We start from the raw sequence: 13408 nt of genomic DNA on the forward strand, positions 1-13408 counted from the left end.
ATTGCACAGCTCTGCTCAGCCTACCTTGCACATAATAATGAGCTAAACAGGTATATACTCAAAAAAAAACAATGTGGAAATAACAAAGTGGTTAGAGCATTCACCTTACAAGTAGTTGTTCCTGGTTTGATCCCCAGTAAAACCAATTAGCATTTTACATGTGACAGTAGTACATAATTTATTTTTTAATAATTAGGTAGGAAATAACACATATTTGTTAACCAGAGAATACATGTAATGAAAGCACATTGGGGATGTCAGGGAAAGTAAACAAATTTATAATATGTCAGGAATGATGAATTAATCCCATACAGGTGGTAGTCTATAAAATAAAACATAAGCAATGCTAAGCATTGCACAGCTATGGTGACCGGGTGTAAGCATTGTGTAAATATGAAGGCTAAACAATGAGTAGCCCAGCTAAGTGGAGTTGCCCATTGGTAAGCAGTGCTAAACCTGCCCCTTTAAGCCCTGCCAACCTTAGCTAAGTAGGTTTGCCCGTAGCTTAGCTTAGCTCAGCATATTCAAAACCATCCAACTGCAGCAAAAGGCAGGAAATCGGCCATATTTAAACCTCACAGTTGGAAATACAACTCATAACTGGTTGTAGCTTCCCACTGTAGGCAGTATGGCAGGAGTTGGAGAGGGCATGCACTTTCGGGAGCAGTGCTGGGGCATACAAGAGTCCAAGGTCATGGTAGGACACCTTTTAAAAACCATGATGTGAGATTGCTGCAGGACCATGACCAGTACCAGGGCTCCCAATATAAAGTGGAGGCCTGGGAAAGTCTCACTGGTGACCTCACCAGTGCCACTGGCATCCCTCAGACTGGTGAGCAGGTCTATGCTGACTTGAAGCGGAGGAAAAGGGAGTTCTTGGACCACTGCGTCCAAGAAGCATGGCAGAAGGGTGATGTCCCTGGCATGTGGCAGGAGGAGTGGGCTTATCACAGAGCCCTTGTGGACTCCACTGATGACTGCCCTCTTTGTAGAGGTGACCTCACATATTCCAACCTCCTGGGTCCTATTGATGAACCAGCTAGCTATCCAGTGTGTTATAAAGGGGTTTATACCTAGTTCCATAAGTTTGTTGACAATGCCTGAGTGGGATATTTTATCAAATGCTGTAGCCAGATCCAGGTAGGCAGGATGCACTACTTTCCCCTCATTCATTGCCTTTATGATCTTTTTCAAAGAGGTCCACCACATTTAGTAAGCATGACTTTCCTTTGACAAAGCCAGACTGGGGTGGATCCAGTGTCTGGAGGTCTCCTATGTCCTTGTTGATAATTTCCATGATAATTCTTTCCATGCTTTGCAAATAAGACTAGTCAGACTAATGGGTGTGTAGTTTCCAGGATCTATTGAAGGCCCTCTCTTATGAAAGGGGATGACTGTAGCAGTCCTCAATTCACATGGAAGACAAGCTGTTTTTAGACTATAGTTAAATGATTCCAGGGGTCCTAATAAAGTCTTATTTCAGACTATCCTGGAGGCATCCAGGGATGTTATCAGGGCCCATTGAGGCTGTGTTCTTGGCTTTAGTGAGTGCAGCCAGTACATGCTTCCTAGTTATAGCTGGAGGGATTATGTTTGTGGGTATTCATGAGGTGATGATTGTGGGTGAGAGGGGAATAAAACTAGAACTGAATTTGACCTCTATCAGGTTCGCTGTATTGCCAGGCTCAGTGAATGTGGCACCATTAACCATCATTTCAGCACATTGCTTTATGCTATCCTTGAGGATTCTGACATAGCTGTGGAAGGCCGTATAGTTATCTTTCACCTGAGAGGCTATCTATACCTTGCATTTGGCTTTGCTTGATCTAATTAGCCCTCTTAGTTGCTAATTTCCTTTGATGAAAGAGTTTCTGTCTTTATGGGAATTACCTTTCTTGATTTTTGCCATATTTTTTTTTCCATTTTGTGTATATCCTGTTTAATTTGGGATGCCACCAGGGCAGTTTGTTTCTGGAGCTAGTCTTGGGCTTACTTCTGGTAGGTACAGCAGCCTCTAGGCAGCCATTGACATGGTTGTACATAGTTTTTGAGAGCAATTCACCATAAGTTGCTGTATTCTTTGGATTTGGTGAGGCACTGAATTCTGACAAACTATCACTTAATAAAAAGCAATTTGCCTTGAAATAGTTCCAAACTGTTACCGGTTTTAATGGAATTACAAAGTTGATTTTGATTTCAAAAGAGACAGCTTTATGATCGGACCTTACCAGGAAAGATGAGACATTGGCAAGGTGCAGCATTCTTCCATATTGGTATGCATGAGGTTCAGTGTGTTGAAGCCTCTAGTAGGTGTTTTTACTATTTGGTCAAGGATGTTTGTATTTAAGAAGTCCAGGAATCACTGTTCCTGTAGATTTGAGGCCATGTAGGATTCCCAGTCTACAGAGGGCAATTAAAGTCTTTCATGAGTAGGGTGTTAGTTTGAATGATGGGTATCTCTAGTAGGTCCAAATATGCATTGTGAGCTTCTTAGGACATGGAGGGTAACCTGTAGCTGGCTAGGATATGGTACAGGATTTTGTCTATGGTGATCTGCACATGGAGGAACTCTAGCACATCATCAGATTTGATCACCCTAGAAGTATACTTGTTATTGAAGTATCTTGAGACACCATTAGCTCTTGTCTGTGCAGGTACTGGTCTAAAAGTGTGGAAGGCACAGAAGACTTCCACTGCCAGGGTACTCCCTGCTGCTTTAGACCATGTCTTAGTAACTGCAGAGATGTCTATATTCTCGAGTGTGAGGAGGGTTTGGAGGGAGTGTAGTCTTTTTCTTTAAGCTCCTGGCATTGAACAGTAACACCTTGAGGTTCACTTGAGCTAATTTTTCTCTGTTGGTAGGTTTGTCAAATTAGCATTGCCTAGAAAAGGCAGTGTAGCAGAGGATAAAGTTTTCAAACAAGTATTTGAAAGCCTAGAAGGGAAAGATGCAGACAATCCTTGACAAAGCAACGTGGTCTATAAACTATCTGTTCCCAAACTGACAAATATTGGATCCTCTTGGAATGACACTAGAAAGACAGCCGGTTATTGAAATAAATTTTTAACCAACAACAATAACAAAAATAAAATGCTAAAAAAATGGCCAAATCCTCTGGGTGTAAAACTGGCAGGCAATGTAGGTTAGGAACTTGCCACCAATCCACAAATTTAAACAGCACAACTGAAGCAAAAATTCAAATCAACACAAAATCCAAAGAATAGTTAAGTTGAATTATTATAGCTTCGTTGTTAGTCATGAGGAGACACTTATCCTTCAAATCTTTTAATTAACAATAATTTTACTAGCATCAATCAATCAATAATTTTATATATCAGCATCAATCAATAGTCAAAGCTGCTTCAAATAGTCTTATGTGCTATACTTAAATAAAATGCATTTTACACATAATTTGTTGTATGTATTATTACATTTAAATAAATAATATATGCATAAAAATATAAATAAAGATAACATAATGCCCCCACCCCAAAACATTAATGAAAAAAAATATATAAAAATAGAATGTGTATAAAATGAATGTAAAAAAAACGAAAAAAAAAAAGAATTATAAAAATTCTTAAACAGCTTGTCTGGGTAGTTTATATTGTAGTTATAAAGTGTTATAATAGTGCTCAAATGTATTGTCAAAAATGTATCAAGCAAATTTAAATTCTACATCCACAAATAACCAATATTAAAAAAAAGCATTAAAAATAATATTTGTAAAAATATATTGTATAAAAATGCATTGTTTAAAAAAAAAAAAAAAAAAAAACTAAAAATGCTCAAGTCACAACAATGACCCAGCCACATCATCCGACCCTTCATATCGAGGCTCCAAATAAAACCTCCAAACAAAAAAAAAAGTAAAGCTCTTATGTGTTAAAGCAGACAAATAAAACGTACAGATTTGTCTAACCAAAAAAAAAAAATGTTGTATTCTAACAAACAAAACAAATTATTGTTGAGCTTGTAAGGGATCCTACCAATACGGCACCCTACCCCAACACCAATCTAATGGTATTTCATAAATACCTCATACGGTGGTTAACATACCCATCATAGTGTGCACGGACTATATAAAATGTATAAAAATGTATAAAAATGAATATATATACAAAATATATAAATAAATAAATAAATATTTAACATGTATCATTTGTCTTTGCAATTTTGGGATCAACAACCTCAAGAACCCAGAATTTAAAAAGAAATAAATTTTTGCCCATATTGTGGTATCATCCTCGGTGATGGTAATATGCTGCTCAGTGCTAGGCTCATACCAGCCTGAGACACACAGTCTGAAAGCAAGATGTCTCTTCAAATAATCCAGGGAGGTACATCTCGAGTCATTTACATCTATATGGACTATGATGGAATAATTTTGATACCTGTGGCGTAATGACGTGTGTGTGTGTGTGTGTGTGTGTGTGTGTGTGTGTGTGTGTGTGTGTGTGTGTGTGTGTGTGTGTGTGTGTGTGTGTGTGTGTGTGTGTGTGTGTGTGCATGTGTGTGATTTGTCAGACTGTGGCTCCAAATAAGCAACTGTTTAAGCAATTAACAGTTGTCTTCTCCTTGTTCAGCCTCTTTAAAGGGGCATCAGTATATCTTACAATGGAGTCCCCTATTACAAGAGTCCTGGAAAGTGTATTTGCTTGCCTTAGGGACTTAATGTTTGGGGCTCCACTAAGACTGGCAGTATGTCACTGGTCATGCCACTGCACACAGCTGCCTTAACTTTCTTTCCCTCTCAGCCCTCCATCCAACCTATCCTCTTAACAATTCTCACTCTCTCTTCCTGTCTGTCCTGAATCTTCCTTAACTTCTCCTTTCATTTAACTACCTAGCAAAAGCTAAAGAATTCCCCTTACAGCTATTAGCAAGTAGCTGTACTGACCTGATTCAACTTACCATCATACCTTCCATGCTTTTGTAACCTCTTTCCCTTCTCTTCCCATCTATTTACTGCTTCTTACTTTCTTTAGCTTCTGATACATGCCACATCATGTGTACTGCATACTTACTACATCATGTCTTGTAAATTATAACTGCTTAATAACTTTTATATAACGAATATTGCTTATCTGTTTGTAATTGTTTCGTGTAACATAATGGAGCTTTTCTCCCCGGGTCTCTGCGGAGAAAGGGCTTTCTGCTCAGACAGACTAACCCGGTCAACAAATGTAAAATAAAATAAACTAAATTAAATAAATAAAGTAAATAGATACATTTGTAAGTATTCATATCAATAACTGTTTACCAAAGTCCAGCCTGTGCATGTGATGGATAGGTATACATAAATGTTTCTTCATTACAGCTCCAGCTGAATGGGCTGTGAACCAGGAAGCCTATGCTGGCAGGTTGCAAAGGCTGCATTGCGAGGCTGGTGAGTAACAATCTAGCTTGTAGTATTCATACCAAATAAATATAATGGAGTAGAATGTCACCTGGCAGTATTAAAAATGGGAATGGTTTGTACAGAATAAAACAGACAATATTACAGTAATAGTATCATATAGGTTATATATAAATAAAACTGTAACTGCCTGTCAATAAAATTCAAAACCCTATACTGGTTGTATTTACTTTGGTATGGTATGATTTGAAATGTGCACAGGTTATGCATAGCAACTATACCACTGAAAGCATTGAACAATCAAGTCTCATCTGACAAAGTTAGTGCCTCTATAAGACATGAGATTAACTAATATTAAAAATTTCACACAACAAGATCTGATATCTGAATAGTAATGTTGTGTTAAGACTAATCCAACTAACTTGAAAACGAGTACAAAAACCAAGTAAAAAGCAAACAGGTAGAAACACTCAGTCCAAGGATCACAGATGTGATGCAACCAGAAATAAATTGAAGTTAAATAACTTTAATGAATAAGAACAGGAAAATTAATCAAGCGCTTTCACCTGGTTCCTACCAGGCTTTATCAAGATACTGCTCAATCAAAACTAAAGCTATTTTATATCATTATACATACATCAGGTGATCACTTAATCGACCACTCCTGGTGTTAATTATGATAATTAGTTAAAAATTTGAAATTTTTTTTAAGGTATTTTTGTTGTGTTAAGCAGTTTTACATACAAGCATACATACATATATATATCTATCTATATATATATATATATATATATATATATATATATATATATATATATATCTGGTTTCACTTTTTCACTTTATAATCTCGAAATGCTGAAATCTTGAATTTCAGCATTTTGAGACTATAAAGCCAAATTTCAAAATGTGGAAAGTACATAATCGCAAATTCAAATATCTCAACTTCACGGTTATGGCTTTATGGTATGTGACGTACGGTGTTTACTTTGGATGCAGTTTGATGTGGTGTATGGATGTGCATGGAGTGTAAGGTAAGTGACTGTTTTTTAAGTGTTTTGGGTGGGAGTTTGAGTGTGTGTTAGATTGTTTTTAAGTTGTATATGTAGGTTAGGATAGGTAGGTTAATGTTGGATGTGTTGGTGTTTGTGTGTGTGTGTGTGTGTGTGTGTGTGTGTGTGTGTGTGTGTGTGTGTGTGTGTGTGTGTGTGTGTGTCTGTGTGTGTGTGCGAGTGTGTGTGCATGCATGAGGGACTGTGGAATGTCTGGGTATGAGTGTTCTGTCTGCTACTGTTTGTGTGATCTCAGAGTTAGCATATATATAAGTAGGGGGATGTGGGAGGCACAGTCCCCCACGTGGGAGGGTGCAGGGTGGCTTGCCCCCCTGCTTTTGTGTAGGTATTTGCATGTTTGGTGTTTTATTGTTTTGTGTGTGTTTGTTTTGTGCTGTGGGTGTTGTGGTTTGTGTGTGGTGTGGTGTATGCTGTGTGTTCAGGTTTATGGTTATGGGTTTGTGAAGTTTCGGTTTTGTACGGTTTTGGCTTTATGGTCTCAAAATGCTGAAACTTGAGATTATGAAGTGAAACCATATATATATGTATGTATGTATATATATATATATATATATATATATATATATATATATATATATATATATATATATATACACACACATGCATGTCACAAAATGCCCATACAAACATATGCGGCTGATAGACCACCCACAACTGGGGCAGCATGCATGCACAGTTGGATACAAAAGCAGCCATGACCCTCACATCTGCCCCCCTACACAATCCAAATAAATAAGTGAACAGTACACTGCCACAAAATCATGACATGCCATACACAATAGCCAGACATACAACAACCTCTTAGCAAAACAAATAAAATGTCTGAACATAGCAAAGAAAAATACAACCCGCCAGTAATTTACACATGTTTATTATACTCTGATGTCTTGGCCAAAGCCTTCAAGGAATAAACATTACCAGAAGTACATATCTTAATCACAAGAAGCAATTAACACCTAATTTTATTTATTTTATTTATTTTGCATTTGTTAACTGGGCTAGTCTAGTTGGATATATGTCCATTTACAGTAGAGGCCCGGGGAGAAAAGCTCCACTAGAAACACTAAAAATAAGAAAGCAGTTCTAAATCTAAACAAGATAATAAGGATTATAAACAACATTAAATGTAGTAGTAACATAGAAAAATGAAAAAAAATATTACAAGAAATGGCATACAGGGTAAAACAACTGTTTTAACAGTATGATACAAGAAATAATTTGCAGTAGATAATACTTAATGTTCATATGTAGTTCCTATAGGTTTCTATGATATGATTTCTACAGTCAGAGGTAGTGAGAAGAGATAACTTAATTAAACAAAGTAGGATCTTGTAAAATATTAGTGGAGAGGGCACAGACTTAGGGTTATTGCAGGGGCATAGCCAATGAGATTTGAGGTGTCTTTTGAGATTTTATTTAAAGAGGGGCACGGAGGTGAGTGAAGTGAGTTCATTAGGTAGTAGGTTCCAAACTTTTCCAGCAGTGTTTGAGAACAGGGAATCCCCTGCCAAGTTGTTGGCCTTGATTATACTAACTAGGAGTTTGCTTAAAGAGCGTAATGTATTAAGATTTTTACATAGTCTACAATTACACTCCTCATTTAACCTTCTACAGGGTAAAGTATAAGGGTTAATAGTAATACACTGAGAGTCTGTACATAACAGTTGTCCTTTTATGAATGTTTAAGCAAACTGAGGAACAGACTTTTTCAAAAACAGTACCTTGGGACCCACTACTGTCCCCATGGTGAGATTTATTCAACTGTACGGCTATAGAACTGTCATATTTTGTATCAGTAATATGTCTCACAACCTAGTTTTAAAACATGTGTTACTGCCCCCCGCATAAAATATGTTACAAAGGTATCTAAGAGCATTCTCTATACACCAACCTCTTGAATTTACAGATTTCAACATGTTTCCCAGCCATTCCCCTCAGCAGGGATTACATAACTAAATAATGACAGACCAGTATACCTATCAACCTACTACTGTATGACATCTGGACAAAGCCTGACATAATTGGTGGACAGAAGCCCAAATTCACGTCCATACTTTAAATACTGCTGTTATACACTGAGAAAGTTGCTGGTGTTACAGGTCTTGTTGTAACATATCTTTTCTGAAGGATATAAAGTCAGAAAAACAAATGGTTGTTACCATCTACATAATGCAATCACCAGACTATGCTACTGATTTGCCAAGGACAATGCCTGTCTGGGGAAACAGCCCATACATAACAGGTTAACCTGTGGCCATTATGTGGATGGCCTTACAGTTGAGAGCTATGCAGAGACAGAACTTTGTCAGACTGAAACCCATGCAGAAGTAGCATGTGCAGACAAACCCTGTTAAACTAGCAGTATTCCAAACATATAACAGCAATACTTACATTCTGCCCCTAAGTCTGGAATCCTCTCCACCATTTAGTTGGCTTGTTTCCACAAGTCTTGCTGTAAGAGGTAGTAGCTCACACAATTCCAGGATGTCTTCCTCATGAGTAAGGGAAAGGGCCAACGCCCATATGGAGCACTCATTTATAGGAGTGTTTTCCCATGACATTGGCTATTGGAAAAACTACACAGCTGTTCTGCATGCAATTAGCAAGTGGGGAACCCCAATAGGAGCACAGGCCATCACCTGGTCATGAGAATCACCTATAAAAGTCATGCTGCCACCTATTCAAACCAGCAGTATCCCTGTATTGCACAGAGAGAGAGAGAGAGGAAAGAGAGAAAAATAGCAGATGAAATATGAAGTGGAAAAGAGAAGAAAGAAAAAAGGTAAGTGGAACATTTAAGCAAGTAATTGAATGTAGTAATTGGTCTGTAATAATGGGAAAAATGGTTTGGAGGAATACATGTCCCACCAAGACTTGCTGTACTAATGTCCTGCTAAACAGCTACTATGGCCATAGCAACAGGCCCTCTCTGCAGTGGGAGATATCACAGACATACCTCTCAACTGTACAGATCTTCACAGAATGTCCACAGTTCACCATCATATATTTTTGTCTGTTCCTCCTGAAATCTGTACTTTTTTGGCAAATAACTGTGGAATGAAGGCATCAAGTAATGACAAACACTTGAATTTAAGACTCCATGTCCTTAAGAATATTCACCATAATGCAAAATGTATCATTCTACAAACGTCCTATGTTTGTAACAGGAATATTTAAAGTCTGTCTCTATTTATCCCCCCCATCATTTTAGGCTTTGTCCAGATGTGATGCTCTGAGAGGTTGCGAGGTAGGATCACAGCTCAGGAGCCTGACTTACCCTGGGAAAGGACAGCTGATATATGACAACCATAGGGGTGTCTGTCAAACAGTTGTGACTGTGCCACTGCTAGGCCAATTAATGGGATATTTTCCATATCCATGTTACCTGTGATTATGAGTATGACACATGTTTGCCTTGTAAAGCTGAGAAACCTATAGAGGGCATGTGCACAGTAAAGTACTGTTGCAGACATGTGTGTTGAACTGCATGTGATATATTGCATTAATAACATTCAACTGTACAGTGTTCTGCAGGACAATAAGCACATTTGTGACTGATATCTGTAGTCACATACACATATACCTGTGTGATGTCAGCCAAGCCATTGGCAGGTCTGTGAGCAATGACATTGTAACATAATAACCTATTTATGACTGTTGGACATCTTCCAGGTTATCACAGTGATGTCAAACCCTACTGTACAGTCAACGTATGAATGTATGGTGCAGCTGTAGTAATACAGTATCAATACTGATGTCCCTTTTGTCACCCATTTATGTGTGCCATTGTCCAGACATACTGCTGTAACAGGTTGAGAAGTATGATTGAGCAAGACTGTAAATACAATGTGCCATACTACCATACAACAGAAATGTATACCAGGTACCCCCTGAGCACATTATGTATGCATATGTTCAGATGGAAGGCACAAAACTAATCACATGGGTTTCAAGCAGCCAGGTAAATAGGTTGTGCATGTTGCACATGTGTGTAATATCAATATCAGTGCATACAACAGACATATATGTGTATAGCTACTGGTGGTTGCAGTGCCCTGACACTGATATGGGTGTCAGTAGGCATGATTATCAGGTATTACTCAGAGAAGTGTCCACCTGTGTTATGACCCTCTGTCCATGCCTACCACTACCAGCTATATCAACACCTATATACAGTGGATATCACAAGTGTACACACAACCCTGTTGCAAATGCCAGGTTTGTGTGCTGTATGACAATCAGACCACAGAAGATCATTTCATAATGTTTCACATCTTGAATTTGACCCCTAACCTGTACAATTCCATTGAAATACAATCAAAGGTGTTTCTAGGAAGGTGATCAACTATTGCCAAGTGAAGATGCGCCATGATGTTAGAGTCCAGACCAAGACGGATGAATGCTGCAACCATCTCAAGAGGTGCATAAACAACATATCAGTTTAAGGTTGTGCACACTCATTCAACTGGCTTATTGTACTGAGTATTATTTCCATATCTTTTCACAGACCAGATTGTTATGTTTTCAATTGAATTGTACAGGCTATAGATCACACTACAAGTGGGAATTGTTATGAAATGAGCTATTGTGGTGTCATGTTTCAGTTGCACAAATACCAGGCAGTGTATCAGGGGTGTGTACCTTTTATATCCACTCTAGCTATATGGACACAGCAGTACCTGACCTGTGTAGCCAGCATCCACCAAGGTAAAGTAATCCCCTTTGGTGGACAGCAGCAATATACAAACCACATAATAGGTTGCTACATTGGCTGTACAGGGACACATAGGTGCAGGCAACAACTTAAAGCAAGTCCACCTATATCTGAGCAAGCATGTAAGTCCACAGGTGACTTCCTGTAAGGCTGACTATGACTATATATCAGACATATCCACACCACCAAGGATAATTGCAACTGTGCCTCCACATATGTTGTACGTCTCAGAGGAAACAACACAATTCTCCCTGTACTGGGGGTAAAGACACCTCATACACACATGCCGTGGATATAAGCAACCTGCATCACACAGGTTAGATGGGAACATCACCACCCTGTCCACCCCAGTTGCAGAGGGGGATATGCACATCAACCACATTCTTCCCCTCAGCAATGGTGAGCATGTACATATTGCATTCTGATGGCAACAACAGCATATCTCCATGGGGCATAATAACATCACTGTCTGCCTCCTACATGAACTTAGGCATGTGCTCACAGCTCCATCACACACCACAGTCAAACACAGACCTTCCACCATCACACACCATCCACATGGAAGATGCCCACTGTCAACCCTCTACACAGAAATTAATGGAGATTAGAGGATTATGCAATAAAATGTCTAACATTGGGGGAAATAAGATAGCTCAGGGACAAGTGTGCAATACAAGCTTCTATAGCCATGATAGCTTGGAGGGTTTTGGTGTAGTGTGGATTATTTGCAGGTAATAACCACTGCCGATGTGCATTTTGACAACCGTATGAGGTCCTGTGACCTTTTTCCTGTTTATGTCTTCCAGGTAACATGCAGAGTGCTCACCTACCAGTATTCTCTGTTGAGGAAACTGACATCATCACCCAATATGTGACTGGACATTATGACCTGTTATTTGGACTGAGAGCAGAAGATGTGCAGGAGAGGACCGACCTGTGAAACAGTGTGGTCCACAGGGTAAATGATGCCGGCCTGCACAGCAGAACATATGAGCATGTACAGCATTGGGCCACTGAACTCATCCGCCATGCCCGTCAATGGGCTGCTGCTGTAGCGATGGACCAGCTAGCCACAGATGAAGGCCCAGCCATACAGCCTCCACTGCCACCCACCGAGGTGCTTCTCATCAAACCTGAGGCACACACCCAACGAACAAGCCATGATGCTGAGGGAAGCATTGTTGAGGTGGGTTGCACACACACACCAGACGAGAAGCATGCAGGTAAGGGCCCAGTGGAGATTACTACAATAATGTGCCAGACATCCGTGTATCTGTATTGTATCTACATGCATGTGTCAGGTCCGATTGCAGTTGTGGATGGGGTTTTCTAATGCACAGAGGTGCACATCTATGGTGAGGACAGGACATTGTGTATTATTGCAGTTAGTTCTGTAGATGTGTGGACATGCTGCATCCATACTGTAGCAAGGCCACATGTGAATCTGTTGACAATAACTCCCTCTCACAACTACCCAGGACCATCTAGTCTGCATTTGGGACAGCAGCTTGAAGCTGGTGAGTATGACATTGTTCTGTTGTTGCCTGGCAGTACCACAGGCATGTGAAGCGCATGCAATTTACCTTACACACAACCATCAGTAATAGCTATATTGCTTTATGTAATAGCTATGTTGCTTGTTATGCATGTTCATTTGTGCTGGGCTTAACTGTATTGCCTCACAGTGGTCACCACTGGGGCTACTCTGACATTAATTCAGCATTCCTGTAGCATACCTCACAACTTGTCATTGCCAAGACATCTGGACAGAGGCCAGCAAAATGGGCAGGACAAGTGGCCTAAGGTAGGGCCAGTGTGACACATTAGTGGTATACAGCGGATATAAATTGTTTACACACCCCTCTTAAGATGCAAGGTGCTCCTGTTACATACTAATTAGGACTACAATATGATAGTCCACATCTCTTCCAGCCTTTAATGTGACCCATAACAGGAACAGTTCACTTGTAAAACCAAATTTCTGGACTCGTGTATTGCTCCTACAAGGCTGGCCACCTGTGAGGGCAGCAGACATCGTATCAGCATGATGTTTCAGTCAGGTACGATACCTCATGCTGCCATACGCATCAGTACACTCACTGTGGCCTATTTGGCTATAGTATCACATATATGGGCATTGTTAAGGCACACAGACTACTTCCAACACATATAGGTTGCAAACATAGGGATATTCCAGACACATCTGTACAAAGGACTGTACAATGGTTTAACCTGCTGCATCTGAGAGAGATGCTGTTACAACA

The sequence above is a fragment of the Protopterus annectens genome, chromosome 7.part0 (assembly GCF_019279795.1).
Source record: "Protopterus annectens isolate FY-2018-M chromosome 7.part0, PAN1.0, whole genome shotgun sequence".
Lineage (NCBI taxonomy): Eukaryota > Metazoa > Chordata > Ceratodontiformes > Protopteridae > Protopterus > Protopterus annectens.